Genomic DNA, 15,853 nt, shown 5'->3' with positions numbered 1-15,853 from the left:
AAATATCAAACAAGGTTGGATTTAAAAATTAACGTCTCCAACCAGTCACAAAATTAGGGTGAACAGTTTTCAAATTGGAGAACAAAATTTCTAAATTAGAAACATCTCATTCTAGATAAAACAGCCTATCAGCTCCAATTATCATTCACCACAAACACTACCACAGCCACACCTCACGTGTGTACACCCATCTATTTTCTCCCGCGTTTTGCTGAGCTTCTTTCCCCCTCCCCTTTTCTCTTACTAACGCCTGCCATTTCTTTTGTAGTCCCAAACACTACGACAGATGTGCGCTTGCGCGGTAATCGTGACCCTCTCCTTGAGTCGCATTGCGTCTGCGCGGTTTTTTCCTCACACATGCTGTTAAGTGCTGCTGGAGACGTTGAGTAGGTTAGGGTTATTCGTGCCGTGTTTGTTGCTGAGGGTGAGTTCGCGATCGTGTTGGTATGGCTGGCTTTCTTTCCTCGGCCTTGCTTTTTTCTCTTCCATGGTGTGATTGTGTTGTTTGTGTCTCCGCGAGGGGTGGGTGGGTTTGACTTGTATTCGTTCTCGGGGATAACTGAGGAGAAACGCTTCGTCCCCATGACGAACTTCGGCGTCTGCCGCTGATCTTTCCCATTTTCTGTCCACCGGCATCCTCCCCGAGTAGAAACTGGGGCGGGGGAGGGGGAGGGTCTCGGCCTTGTTTCCTCGTCATTGTTGTCAAGGCGCCCCGTATTCACCCAGCTTGGTTTGCTGTGTGTAATTGGGATGCTGCTTCTCTGTTTCTTGCTGTGGTGCTGATCTGACTGGGTTCGGCGATCCTGGTCCCGGCTGGAACTGGCCGCCTTCGGCTAGGAAACAGTCCAGTGTAGGGAAGGGAGAAATGACGCCTAGCGGGTTAGTGGTAGCTGACAGGTTAATTAAGACTAAGCAACAGCGCAGAGTGCTTTTCTGGGGTTGTGAGCGATGCCTGGGCTCAGTGACGGTTTTAAAGCTGCGGGTTTAAGCCTGTTTAGTAGGGATCTAGTCTCATTGAACTTAAGAACTCGATTGAACTACGAATTTTTCTGGGATGAGCTGTTCTAACACATCTTTGCGTTTGAGCTGGTGATTTATTTGCGTTTTCTCAAGGGTGTGTATGTCTGTCCTTCCGAAAAAGCAAGAAACAGCGCTAAAACTTGTTAATTAAAAGAAGCGTTGTCTGATTTGCAGGCAGTTCTGAGGGAGTCATTGAACAGCTGCATCATGCTTCTTTCTTGGGAGACAATAGTTCTCAGTGATTTTTTTCATAGAATTTCACTTTCTGGTATCATTCTGATTTGAGCTATCCTAGGTTGTCTTTGCTAAGCTTTCAGTAGATTAGGCCCTTGTTCTCTATCCTTGTCTTGTTTAGTAGATTAACATAGCACATTGCTTTAACAACTAAAATATTTTTGAAGTTGGTTAATGAAGATTTTCTTAGAAGCAATCATCTCTACATATATTATTTAACATAAATTATGCATGTTCACAATGGTGCTGTAAATGCTCTTTTTAGGGGAAGAGCTCTAGTTTAAACCTGTACCTGCAGTTGTCATATGTGAATAAACATAGTGAGCCAGTTACTATCTCAAGTTTGTCTGACTTGACTAAATTGCAGCTTGACTAATATGTATTGAAAGTAAGTCATGTGCACACTCAATTATCTTTGTGTTATTTCTGTATGTTATTGCTAGACTGATCCTACACTTATATCTCATTGAAATCAGTGGGACCTCTGTATTAACAATATTCTGGATCAGGGTTAAATTTATGTATGTTAGTCTCATTTGTCTTTAGTTGTTAAATATTTTCCAAAGAGGTTCTAATATTTGAGGTAGCTGTGTTGTTGCATAGATGGGCCTTGTTGTCCTTAAAGATAGTAGTATATTTGGATGGAAAATATTTATAAAATTCTACTTGGTTACTACAATTTTGAAATAGATCCTGAGGAGTTAGCCGTGTTAGTCTATAGTAGCAAAATAGAAAAGAGTCCAGTAGCACCTTTAAGATTAACCAACTTTACTGTAGCATAAGCTTTCGAGAATCACACTGGGAGATCTCTGTCTTTTGGTGCTACACCTCTGAAGATGCCAGCCACAGCTGCTGGTGAAACGTCAGGAACTACAATGCCAAGACCACGGCAGTACAGCCCGGAAAACCCACAACAACCATCGTTCTCCGGCCGTGAAAGCCTTCGACAATACATAGGGTCAAAGATGTTTACTGATATTACTGATATCTCTAGCTTTCTTGTATTAGGAAGGATGCTGCAGGGATGATTCAATATAAACAACTTGGCAAAGGAATACCTGAGTTGCCCGCTGCATCAAAATAGAATATGATCAGCTATAGCCCTGGAAACTTCCTTGCTGAAGTGCTTGGTATTCTGTGTTGTTCTTCTCAGAAAACATTTATATAGTTCTTTCAGTGCGTGTGTGCACACTTATACTATTGTGTGTGTGCGTGCATGCACCCCCTCAAGTTAGAGTTAACTCATGGTTGAATACCTAGGTAGCTATGCTGGTCTATAGCAAAATAACTAAAGCTCAGGTCAGGAAAGCTCCCATGCTGTTGCTATTGCTACCTGCTCTGCTCCTGATCCCAGCTGGGTGATGGCAGGGGCAGGCATTTCCACCTGCTCCGCTCCTGATCCGAACTCGGTGAAGGTGGTGGTGGTGGGGCAGGTATTGCCACCTGCTTTGCTCCTGATCCTAGCTGGGTGAAGGCGGGGGTTGGGCATTGCCCCCTCTCTGCTCCTGATCCCAGTTGTGTGAAGATGGGGGGTGGGTATTGCCACCTGCTTCGCTCCTCATCCCTGCTGGGCAAAGGCGGGGAGCAGGCATTGCCGCCTGCTCCACTCCTGATCTCGGTCTGGGCTTCCCACCACAGCACGCTCTCTGGATGTCTGGATGCCTCATCTGGGCTTCTCTCCACAGCAGCACCCCTGGAGGCGCCCCAGAATAGGAAGTGATTGCAGCTTGAATATGCTTAGCCTTTTATATAGTAGGATATTGTTGCAGTGCACTACTGTCTGTAATTTTGTAACCTGGGTTTTTTCTCACTCTTTTGTGTTTGTTTTTATTGTGTTGTTTTAAATTGCGTAATATACTCGAGTCTCAGTGAGAAAGGTATTCTGTAAATGAAATAATAAATACCTGTAATGTCTTTTAATAAAGCCAACCAAAATAACACAACGCAGTGAACGGGATTTTAAGTTACACAGAAATCATCATCAGGTTGGATGTTAAAAGGTAGAGGAGAAAATATCTTTCATACCATAATTTTAAGGCTTCTTTGTCAGCCGTTGCATTTTCAACTGGACGTCTTCCATTTTTTGTTGCTCTTTCTTAGCATTCTAAGGGAGCAATCTGATATCAGCCAGCCACCTCCTGCACATATTGAATCCTTAAGATTATAGCCTGAACTCTCTCCCCGCCCTCTGTCTTTTCAAACATCCTGTTAGATGAATTCTGAAGAACTCAAAAGCTTGCACACTGTTGTGTTTTGGTTGGCCTTAATAAAAGTATTATTTGGCTTTTGTTTTTCTGTTTTCTTGCCCTCACAATAGCCTGTACAGTAGATAAAGGTAAAGATAGTCCCCTGTGCAAGTACCGAGTAATTACTGACCCATGGGGGACCGCATCATGACGTTTTCTTGGCAGACTTTTTGTTACGGGGTGGTTTGCCATTGCCTTCCCCAGTCATCTACACTTTACCCCCAGGAAACTGGTTACTCATTTTACCGGCCTTGGAAGGATGGAAGGCTGAGTCAACCTTGAGCCAACTACCTGAACCTGGCTTCCACCAGGATCAAACTCAAGTTGTGAGCAGAGCTTGGGCTGCAGTACTGCAGCTTACCACTCTGTGCCATGGGGCTCCTAATATAATATAAATGAATACACCCAAAATTGCATTTCTTGTCTAGCAGGCAATTTCAAGAAATTTTTTTAAAAGCAACAGAGAAAAACACTCCAAGGAATGTATGGTGAGCTAAAAATAGACTTTCACTTTATTCATCTCAATGAATAGAACATACCTCAGTTGTGTAAGGTGAGGAATAACTATCCTAACAGTGCCAATGGGTTTAGAAGGGTTTAATTCTGCTTATGATTTTAATCTGAATCACTTCCAACACTTTGTGTAGTAAGTATAAACTTGTGTGTGAAACATAAGTGATTAACGTTTTGTACCTGGTTAAATTATATCAGCAAGAAAAGGAGGGCTGCACCAAGCATTCAGCAAAAAAATGAGACAATTGGTATGATGGGGAAATTAATTTTAATTTACTGCTACAAATTTTGCATATGTTTCATCAGGGGGATCTGTAAAATATTATAGTCTGAATACTTCCCACAGCAACAGGATTCTCAAACACTGGTGCTGATTGTACATGGCCATAGGACCTGTTTTTTTTTTAACAGCAAGGTGATTAATATACTTTATAAATGTCAACCCATGTAAGCCATTCATATAGCCCTTGTCAAGGTTTGTAGGTATATTTTTCAGTGTAGTTGTGGTAACATTCTTATGAGGAGAGGGATTGGAACTATTTTTGCAAAGGGAATGGTCCAACCCTGGCAGCTGTCTTAAACGCCTGAATCTTCAGTTTCCAAGCTGATATATTATATTTTATCGATTGTGTATGTTGCCTTTAGTGCAGCCCTTTTGTTAAAGATCTAAATAACAAAGTGCTTATGGAATGACTACCTTCTGCTCGTTTCTAGCTTGCAGCAGTTTTAGAGTCAGGATGTGTGTTTGAGGCCACTTTTTCTCATCTGTTTACCTCTGATGTGAATGTATCACTTTCTTTGTTCAAGGTTTATTTACATGTCAAGAAAATGGTTAAGATAAAACCTAACAAACCATTCTGTTGCTTAGTAGGACCAGCTTCATCTTGTGATAAATTTATCTTGGTGAAAAGGTTTTATGTATATTAAAGAAAAACAAATTATTTTTTCTTTCTTAAAGCCTTCACATTAGATGAATACTAAACAACTTGAAGTCAAGCATGCTGTTATATTAATATTTGTACTGATGATAAGTTTTTCATCTTACAACTTTTAATGTGCCAAGCTTATGACAACCTTCTCCTCTCCTCACAACCAGCACCATCTGAGGAAGATTAGGCTGATAGTGTGTGATTGGCCCAGGATAATTTAGCAAGCTTCCATGGTGGATAGGGATTAGAACCTGGATCATCCTAATCCTAGTATAGCCACTACAAAGCTGCTGTATATGATAAATATGTATTTTCAGACGCATGGTGCAGCTCAGTGCTATGCTAAGACTCAGGAAGCTATGCAGGGCTGTATTAGTGTTCCGGTGAACCTTTGGCAATTGGTTGATGCTGGATTGTGTGCTGTACTAGTGGATTTTGGTTGTCCCCTAGATTTTTAATGAGGCTGAAGGATGTAAACCGGTGAAGCTAATTGGATAAATTGTTATGTTTTGGGTTTTTTTTATTTTTATAGTTTGTATATTCTGGATTTTTTAATGTTAACAACCCCTATGTTCTCACTTTCCCCTGCTTAGTTATCTCTTCCCCACCCACCAACCTACTTTTCATCTGCCCCAACTTTAGCTATATTTATTATTTATTTACTACATTATCTCATTTTTCTCCACAGTGGAAACCCAGAACAGCTTACATCATTCTCCTCTCATCCATTTTATCTGCACAACAACCTTGTGAGGTAAGTTAGGTTGAGAATGATGACTGGCCCAAAATCACCCCATGAGTTTCAGTAGCAGAGTAGGGATTTGAATCTTGGGGCCCTAGTTCCAGTTCTGAAACTCTTAACAACTACACGGGCTTTCATAGTCTGGCTGCTAGTGAACAGTAGTAAGCAGCCAGTCCTGGGTGTGTCAATGTAGGTTGTATGGTAGGAAGTCCCCTGTGGTTCCTGGTGGGCCTGATTCTGATGAGTCCTCCCTCAAAAGCCAGAACAGTCCTGGAAAGGGCCCTTGCCCCTTTCCCTGTCTTTTACTGACAGAAACCAAGGCTTGAATACTGTTGTGGTTGCTTAACAACAGCCACTGAGTCCTTCTGGTTCTTAAAGATACAAGTTCTCCTTTTTATCATTTTGGGGAGTTTTAACCCCCATGTATTTTTTTAAATATTTCAGATTTTTCTGCAAATTCGGGGCTTTTCTTAGGTTTGTGGTGGGATCCTGTCTGTTCACAGCCCCAGTCTCTGGATTTAAGTATCCATAGATGGGGCCACATTGATAATTAGATATATTGATGTCCATCTGTAACGGAAATATGGATTAGAGCACATTATACCTTAGTGGTACTCACATACTGCAGTGAACTTTGTACGAACTTTAATGTCATTTTTTTAACATTGTATAAACACAGCTGTTCTTTTCATCTTCGACAGCCAGTTAAAAATAGTGGACAATAGCAGAGAAATGGTTCTTTAGCTGTTAGAATGGACCAATGATGATCTGCACACTTAACTTTTCCTGTCATCTTCTAATGATTTATAATCTGAATGATGAGCTAAATCTAAAACAAATCATAATTTTATATTACTATTGCTATCATGTATAAAAGATCTTAGATTTCTTTGTGGATATCATGTTAATTGTTATAAAAGATGCTACCCAGATAATAGATCAGACTCTTGCTGAAAAAATTCTCATGAAGATTTGGTGAGAAAATTGTACTTGTCTGAGTGCTTATTGAAAATTCAGTGCATTTTGAATCAATCTTAGATTTAATTGGGAGAAGTGATTTAAAGTGCAATCCTAAGCAAAGTTACTCCAGTCTAAGCCCATTGAAATCTTAGACTGGAGTAACTTTGCTTAGGATTGCACTGTCTGTCCTTATTGTGTGTATTTGTTCCATTCTTATTGGTTCAATAGTCCTTTATATTTTGATATCTTGCTTTATTAAAAGGATTAAAGTTTATTTCAATAAAAAATAATAGAACTCTAATGAACAATATATACCTTGATTGGGAGAGCAAAACAAGAATAATACATATAAATTATTTGTATTAATTGACAGGCTCTCAAAAAGAGAGGTCTGTTTTAGGTCTCAATAGCTAAGGCTTTGAAGCTGCTCAGAGTTGGGATATGAATCTTGACACTGGACAGTTAGCCTTAATGAGACAAGCATTCTGTTACACATCTCCAGCCTAAGGCACATGAAGAGAATTAAATGTTTTAAAAACTGAATTATATATGAAGATAGTGTATTCTTTTCAGCAAAAACTATGACAAATAAGAGATTTTTGTAGTCCTATTGATAAGGGGGCAGGTGGGATTTGTGTGCGTTCTTGAGTTTTCACAAATACCTGCTGTTTCATAGTTGTATGAGAAATATTGTTTTAATAACAGTAGATAATGCGATTACAAAGCACAATATAAGGAACAAAGCAAATTCTATTAGGACAACATGCATATTCTATCATCAAAATTTAGAGTTGTTACACCTGAAGTGTATATGCTGTTATATATTCTTAGAGAAGGTTTTAAAGATCAATCAAAGGCTAAGAGAAACTTATAGAACTATTTTCTTAAATAAATAGAACCACAATTATAAAAGATCTGCTAAAACTAAGCACAACATATATGTCTTTGGATGACTTCTCCAAGCTACAGTTTGGTATTGCATTTGAATGGACTGGTTGGTGCAGGCCATGGTTTCCCCACAAATTACACCTGGAAACTTCAGTTTGATTATGATGTCTATTTCTGATGCACAAGCAAACTATGCTCTGTGCTCACCTCAGTTTCTGTGGCTCAGATACACCAGTAAATTATGATTTGCTGCTGGGAAGGAAGTACAGAGGTAAGTAGGAGAAGACACCACAACCATGATAAAGTTTGGGCAGCAATAGCAAAATCGTGGGTGATATGCCCCTTCTGGCATATGTATAGTGCTGTCTTCAGTATGATCTTTGCTGTCCTATAGAGTTTACAGCCAATCATTGTAAAGTCTGACTAACCCCTCCCCCCCCCCAATGCTTCTCATATATCCACTTTGGCGTACTTCAAATACTATGGCCAGTTGTGAAAGTTTGCTATGTCAGTGGGCCTGGAGGTATCTTCTGCTTGTGTGTGCCCTCCCACTGCCAGAACAGCTTGGTAATGAAACACTTCTGTTTTTATGTTGAATCTTGCCTTGGTTCCAAACTGTAACTTGCACCCTCTTCTGCAAACCAGAATTCCATGCAGTGGTTTAATCCTGGTTCAGAATGCAGTTTTGCAGAGAAGAGCACAAATCCTAGTTTATGTTTGAATGAAATGGCAAGTTATGCTTTCTGCAAAAGTCTTTAATTGGGTCATCATGCATGAGCTTGAGGAACTTTCAGGCTTGTTCTCATAGCTGCAAATTGTGGTATTGCCAATTACATCTGAAGCATGCTTATACCTATACTATTTTGATTTGCACTAATTCAGAAGGACTTTGCTTGGTTATATGCTGTGGCCAGGAGGCTTTTGTTCCCAGTAAGTTCCTATATTTGCAGCTGAAGTATGTTGTCAAAATGGAATTTTCCATCCTGTTCCCTCTACTCTCTTGTTGGGTTGCAGATAGTTACAAGCTGCCGGTTGTAACTGAGTAAGAGCTTTGTTACAGCATGCAGGCCAAAAAAGTCAGTTTTAAAGCATACACATACATACATTTCTGATTGGCTGTCTTGTTTCTTAACTGAATAGTGTTTGGGATGCATGTTTAAAATGCATATGGGATTTTACTATTTAGAAAGTAGTATGAATTGGTATTAAAGCATATTACTATATTAAAACGTCATTTGCTGAAAAGAATGAAATTGAATGTGATGGTGTTGATAAGACTCCAAATATAAAATTAGAAACAACAAGCCATGGACATTTCTATATCAGCAGTTGAATTTATGTCTTTGTTTTTTAGTTTGTTCAAGGAATCACTTGTGTAAATACCAATAGGAAAAAATATTAGTATTAAAATTGTCATTATTTCTCACTGTGTATAGAGTATATTGTATAGCACAGATGTCTGTCTTCTGAAATAATACCAGTTCAAAGAGCCAACATGTACAAATGTAGCGGCAGCAGTGAAATTGTAGATCGTTTTTTTTAAAAAAAATTATAAATTGAGCTTAAAAATCAGCTAGGAAACATCCAGAATCATAAAATAGACATGCATATGCATGAAACATCAAAATACTTCAGTAATCTAGAATCCCAATATGTAAATAACAGTATTGGTGAGACATTAGTTTCATAGAGTGACTATGAAGAGTGTTACAACATCATCTACCCATCAACTATGTCTACGCTGTGTGAGTTCACACGCCTCCCGTGGCGTCCAGTCCCCCCTCCGCCGTGGTCATCCACTTGAGGGTGCTCTCTCTGCCTCAGATGGAGTTAAGAGAGGGGGTTTACAGCACCCGTCGCCACCTCCTATCCTGCTGTGTTTTGACGTTCGCTGTGTTTTGATGTTCTTTCTGCACCTTCCTGAGTCAAGCCAGCTGTCTCCTCCCCAGCTTCACTGAGACCACTCCTTTTATTCTCCTTCCTCTACCAGTGCCACCAATCCTTGAACCACCCTCGTTTGCTGGCCTTCCCCTGTCCTGGTGGGACACCTTGCCCCAAGCACTTGTCGAGTTCTCTTCCCCCTCTGTCCCACCTCCTGGCTCTGACTGCCAACCCCAAGCTGGCTTTCCTACCTGGCCCCCTCTCCCCACTTCCCCTGCCCCTCTCACTGTCCTGCCCAAGCCCTCCCCTCACTGGCTGGGTGCGGCCTCTTCTGGCTAGCCTCAGCACCTGTCAGGAGGCTCGATCCTACTGGTCCCTCTCCTGGCTGTGTGTAGCCCAGTCCAGCCGGCCTGAGGATGCTGGCACTGATGTCGGTGGGGGCTGTGGCAGTTACTGCTGCTGTGCCCCCACAAGCGTCAGCTGAGTGGTAGTGTCTGGGGGCTTCCCCAGGCTCCTTCTGCCCCGCGCTGGCCACCCTTTTGGCCGATAGTCTCCCTTGTCCCAGGCTGGGTCCATCCACCCACATGTGAGTAGGGTTGTTGAGTCAGGGTCCCTCTGGGAGGTGTCTGAGGCCCGGGAGGTTGGCTTCAGGTCCAAGTCCGGCTGCACCAGACACCCTGATTGAGAAAACAGTACTAATTTTAATATGCCCAATTAATATCAGAGAATTTGTATTGCTAATTCAGGATCACACCAAAAAAAATGGCCTTAGGGTTTTCAGTCTGGGGGGGAGGGGAAAATTAAACAAAATCTCTTGACACTTTTTTTAAGAGAACTGATCACATATTTGAATAACCTGCATATTGGCAGTCTAATCAGATAAGTAGCTCAGTAGATGACTGGTCAGTATTTAAATCATGGTTGTCCCCCCGCTAACATAAAACCTTACTTTCTCCTATGTTTGCTAGAGCCTTGACAACAAGTTCACTATCTGAGTGTGTCGATCACAGCTGCTTTATCATTTTCAGCTTCCTTCTACACTGAAATTATTCCTTCTTATTCTCAACTTTTCAGTTTATTCTGTTCCCTGGAACCAATTACTCCCTTATTGCTTTTAACCAAATTTCAGAATAGTAAAAATGTTCGATGTATTTTCAAGTATCATAATTTTTATACAATTTGTCAGCTGTTCACATTTTGGATAAGAATATATTTGATCAATCTACAGGCGTTGCTTAATCACTGTTACAAAATCAGAAAAAAGACCTCTGTCTTTAAGTAAGAGAAGAGAGAAAAGATGCTAGAAAACCCAAACCTTTTTGCTCGCCATAAAGAGTAATCTAAGTAATTGTTTTCAAGCTCTTACATTAATGTTGTTAAACTAAACGAATATAGAACTATGGTGCAGCCATTTGGAATATTGAAAGGATATTGCAGAGATACAGAAAATGGAGCCCAAACTATCAAAGTGTTGTAGCACCTTCTCTAAATGGAAAAACTAAAAAGTGTAGGATTTTTTTTCTTAGAGAATAATAATAAAGTTTTGCATTGTTTATAGAAGGCCAGGAGAGTGGAAGCTTTCCTAGCCTCTTCAGGTAGACCATTACATAAAGAGGAAGCGACCACAGAGAATGCACGTGTACGGGCAGCTGTTGATTTTGCCCATGTGCAAGGTGTCACCTGAAGAAGGCCCTGTTCAAATGAGTGAAGCTGTCATGGTGGAATATAGGGAGAGAGGCGGTCCCGTTGATATGATGGATCAAGGCTGTGAATAGCTTTGTAGGTTATAACCAATACTTGCAAGCCAAATGTCCTAAAGTAAAACCAGCATTTTACTGCAAGCCAAATATGGCTGTCATTTAACATTTGGCTTGCAGTAATACGCTAGTTTGACTTTTGGATCTCCCTTGGTTGTAGTCATACACTGGATCATTTAAATGCCTTTGAGAAATTTCCGTTGTGAAATGAGCTAACTTTGCTGGGAGCTTGTCGGGTGGTGGAAGCAGTCGGCCTGGCCTCCGCCATCTTTAATAGCCATTTTAACATGACGTGATATTAAAAATCACCAGGCCTCTGGATTTAAAATGGCAGCTTGTATTACAACCAGAGGACCTCCAACTAACAGTTGCTGAGTCTTGCCCGGGAGATCCAGGCATGAATGGAATGCCACATAGAAATACGGAGTGATTAGAGGTGATTGGATTTGCAGTTCCTCCAGCCCCTAAGGAATCCAGCGCAACAAAGGTCTCATAGAGTCATCCCCACTTAACACATTTCTTTCCCTCCTTCTGTGATGAGATCTGTCCTTGACTGAGGAGCTAATCAAATGACAGTTGTTGTGGATTTTCCGGGTTGTATAGCCGTGGTCTTGGCATTGTAGTTCCTGACGTTTCGCCAGCAGCTGTGGCTGGCATCTTCAGAGGTGTAGCACCAAAAGACAGAGATCTCTCAGTGTCACAGTGTGGAGAAGATATTGGCAGGTAATTTATATCTACTCAGGAAGGTGGGTTTGGGCTGAGTCATCCTGTACGAGTTTCTCAGGGTGTGGAATGCCAATGGAGGGAGGCTTCACTGTATCCCGAGGAGGTTCTTTTGCATATGGATTGGTGCTTGATATGCTAATCTCTGCAGGGCTATTGTAGGATGTAGAGTATTTTGTTAGCCTGGTGTTTTTCAGGACTGGAAACCATGCTCTATTCATTCTTAAAGTCTCTTCTTTCCTGTTGAAATTGTGCTTATGCTTATGAATTTCAATGGCTTCCCTGTGCAATCTGACGAAGTAGTTGGAAGCGTTGTCCAGTATTTTAGTGTCCTGGAATAGGATACTGTGTCCTGTTTGAGTTAGGCTATGTTCAGCCACTCCTGATTTTTCCGGATGGCTAAGTCTGCAGTGTCTTTTATGTTCTTTTATTCTTGTCTGGATGCTACGCTGTGTGGTCCCGATGTAAACTTGTCCACAGCTGCAGGGTATGCAGTATACTCCTGCAGAGGTGAGGGGGTCTCTACTGTCTTTTGCTGATCGTAGCCTCCCACAGGAAAATGTTTTTGCCATATATCAAAGGAATCACTGATCAGATGGGAAAGCTTATGAAAAAGCACAACTTACAAACAGTATTCAGACCCACCAGAAAAATACAACAGATGCTATGAATGAATAGGACATGGTTTCCAGTCCTGAAAAACACCCCACTGGGCAGAAGAGGATGCCAAAAATGGCCTCCCTGCCCTACTCCGCTCCCCTGTGGGCCCACACAGCAGCAGAAGAGGCCGAAAATGGCCCTCCCGCCCCTCGCAGGAGGAGGGGGAGGATGCCATAGGCCGCAGCTCAAGGTAAGTGTGGGGGTGGGGGCTGGGGTTTGGGCAGTTTAAAGGGCCCGGCTGCGGCAGGTCCCTTTAAACTATAGCTGGCAGGCGGTGTGGGGGGATTCCCCCCTGCTGCCTGCCAGCTGGTAGTTTAAAGGGACCTGACACTTGCAAGCAGCAGGAAAAGTTTATATGGCCATTTTCCTGGGGAAATGGCCATTTAAACTGCCCCTTTAAATATGACCCAACGAACCAGTAGACCAGTTCGTGGAAACGAGCTTCCACGAACCAGCCTGGTTCATGTGTTTTTGGGGGTCGTAATTTGATTCGTGCCCATCTTAACCACTACATCAAACTGGCTGTCAACAAAAGGCAAGGTATAAATGAAGTAACATAAATAAAAATAAAATTTATGCCTAGAGGGAACAATGGCAGATAGAAAACCTGTTGATACTTAAAAACTTAAATTAGAGGGTTGGCTTTTCCTTTATGCTTTGCCTATCTCTTATTCTAGTTCTGTGCTTGTGTGTTTGCTTTTAGCAGTCTTCAGATGCCAAATATAAGTTCCAAAATAAGGTACAGCTAAGTTTGTGTGGGAAAGCTGGTTAGCCAGCCTTATGTTCTTCTTCGCTTGTATGTCTGTGGAGTGCAGTTGCCTTGGAAACATCAGCAGACTCTATTTATCAATTATGCAGAACAAGGCATACATCCCTCTGGACGCTGCTTCTTTAGTTCCATATGCATAAAGGGCCATACTAGACTGTTCCAGGTGTTAGACTTCTACTCAAATTAACACTGTAGAGGAGTGTGTTAGAAAAGTAAATCAAATGATCAATAACAGTGTATGTCTTTCACAAAAGAGGGTATGTTATCTACTGGAAGAATTCAGAATACTATGGAAGGCCTCTGATAGGCCTTGTGTTCTTCTTTGTTTCTGCTGAATAAAGATCAAGATGGGTAGCCATGTTTGTCTGTAGCACAGACTAGTAGAAAAGATCAAGAGTCTAGTAGCACCTATTAGACTAACAAAATTTGTGGTAGGATATGAGCTTTCATGAGTCACAGCTCACTTCTTCCGATACCAGGTCATGGTACCAGGGCTGAATAAAGTTACTCTTTGTTGACTGAAAGAGACCTTCTGCACTTTCCTGCATGACTGCAGGATCTTATAGCAATGAGACTGAGGACCCTGGGGAGAGCCAGCACCATGCCCTGTAGGAAAAAGGGAATGTGGGCATACGTGGAATTGACAGGAAAAACTGCATTAAAAAAGGATTGGGCTTAGAGGTGCAGGTTTATCATTTCTATTACAGAGGCTTCTGAGGAACCACAGTCATTACAGTGATGGTTCTGAGGGTACTATGTCACTGTTCTTGCTCTTTTGGCCCATTCCTCCAGGGCCATCACCTTGAACCTAAGGATAGACTGGCAGGAGGAGGGATTCCCTCGTTCAGGCAGACACATGTATAAAGCCTTTGGGGAAAGCTGTGCAGCTCGGAACCAAGGGCTCTCTTCGGTCCCAGCTCCAGGTTTTTGCCCTGGAGCTTTCACAGCTAAGGAAAGGGAGGCATTATTCAAGCTGGCATGTTGTCAAAGCCTTTAGGAGGAAAAAAGCCTCTCGGCCTCAGAAGTGAGGGTTCTGTCAGGCCACACATCTGGGCTTCTCCCTTCAGAAATGAGGGGGGAAGATGCTTTTAACCAGGCTGGGGCAAAGCCAGTCTTTAAAAAAAGCCATTCTGAGGAGACTCTGTCATAGGGTTGCCAGGTCTCCTTACCTTCCTGGTGGGAGGGAGGACCCAGCACTTTTTGGATGTGTTCACGTGCGTGCTCCCAACGCAGTGTGAGGACGTCACTACTGGGAGTGATATTGTCATGGCAGGAGTTCGCCCAGAAGAGCCATTCCCACACTTACCCCCAGCTGGCCAGATGAGCGGCGGCAGGGGGAGGAGGCTGGGAGTATGGAATCCCCACTGGAAGTCTGGCAACCCTAAGCTCATGCCTGCAGAGTAAATTGGTGACAGAAAAAGTGGGCAGCTCTATCTTGCAATCCCCAGGCAAATAAGACACAGAGAATGGATATTTTTCAGTGTTATTTGACAAGCACAGCTGGCACAATCTTGAAGAGGCCCCTCTTGAGCCAGAAGGACAAAAGGAAAACTGGTGGTGAGGGAAAGTGCTGCCAAATCATAGCTGACTTATGGCGACCTCTGCTGGGGTTCTCAAGGCAAGAGACTAACAGAGGTGGTTTACCATTGCCTGCCTCTGCATAGCTATCCTGGTCCAATTTGGAGGTTTCCCATCTAGTAACTAGGCAAGCCAACCCTGCTTAGCTTCCAAGATCTGATGAGATTGGGCTTGCTTGGGCTGTTTAGACCAGGGCATTAGAATAACTATTGAGGACAATTTTTTTTAATGAGAAATAAGTCTCTTCAGCCTCAAGAATGAGGTGAGGAGAAATGGACAACAGCAATAGAAATCCTCTCTCTGAGGCAGCAAAAAGAGAACGGGGGGGGGGGGAGCGCCCTTCCTCCTGGTCATGTGATGCTTTTGGCAGGAAAGCACCAAGGAGTGGAGGGAAGTTCCTAGTCTTGTTGAAAGTTCTGGAAAACTTTTCCGTGGCTGAGCTGCACAAAAACTGCAAAGACGAATCACCTGTTAAATAGATCTTCCTTTTGGCCTTATTTAGATGCATTAACCTTAGATAATTACCTCTTATATACAGGTATGGTAATATTAAATTTTGTGTGTGCTACTCTGGCTTGTGTAATATTTACATGCTGTGGTATTCATGCTTATGTTAAAAACCACTTAGACAAGGAAATTATCCATTTATACTTACTATGTATGTGGGCACACTTCATGTGATTTTATTTTTGCAATTTAAGGTGTACCTTAAAACAAACCTGTGTAGCATTGTTTCTGTACTCATGACCTAAAACATTTAGGATGAATCTCTGGTCTAGAGATATTTATTAGTAGTGCCGTTCAGGGGAGATTACTTGCTGTTTGTAATTCAAGCAGGCCTAAACAATGCCTCACTCAGTGCTGGGTTGTGAAAGGAAGACAGCTTCCTATGGTTTTGAGCTGTCTAGTGGCTTACAACCATGCTCTCAATTCATTCTGTGTAAACCTGGGAT

General features: G+C 42.1%; 1 protein-coding gene across 3 annotated transcripts in view; it reads left to right on the top strand.

Moving 5' to 3' along the window:
- Window positions 1–338: 338 nt before the first annotated feature.
- Window positions 339–15,853, top strand: part of NDRG3 (NDRG family member 3) — a 52,546-nt gene continuing 37,031 nt past the window's right edge. For 2 of the 3 annotated variants that reach the window (XM_054980783.1, XM_054980781.1), the window contains exons 1-2: window positions 339–424; window positions 5,631–5,696. The gene's annotated coding sequence lies outside the window, so the exon portion shown is untranslated. The remainder of the gene's footprint in view (window positions 425–5,630; window positions 5,697–15,853) is intronic. The other variant, XM_054980782.1, reaches the window with a different exon arrangement.

This window comes from Eublepharis macularius, chromosome 5, assembly GCF_028583425.1.
Source record: "Eublepharis macularius isolate TG4126 chromosome 5, MPM_Emac_v1.0, whole genome shotgun sequence".
In the NCBI taxonomy this organism is placed as follows: domain Eukaryota; kingdom Metazoa; phylum Chordata; class Lepidosauria; order Squamata; family Eublepharidae; genus Eublepharis; species Eublepharis macularius.
The sequence above is the reverse complement of the archived record's forward strand: the minus strand, read 5'-3'. Positions and strand labels throughout refer to the sequence as shown.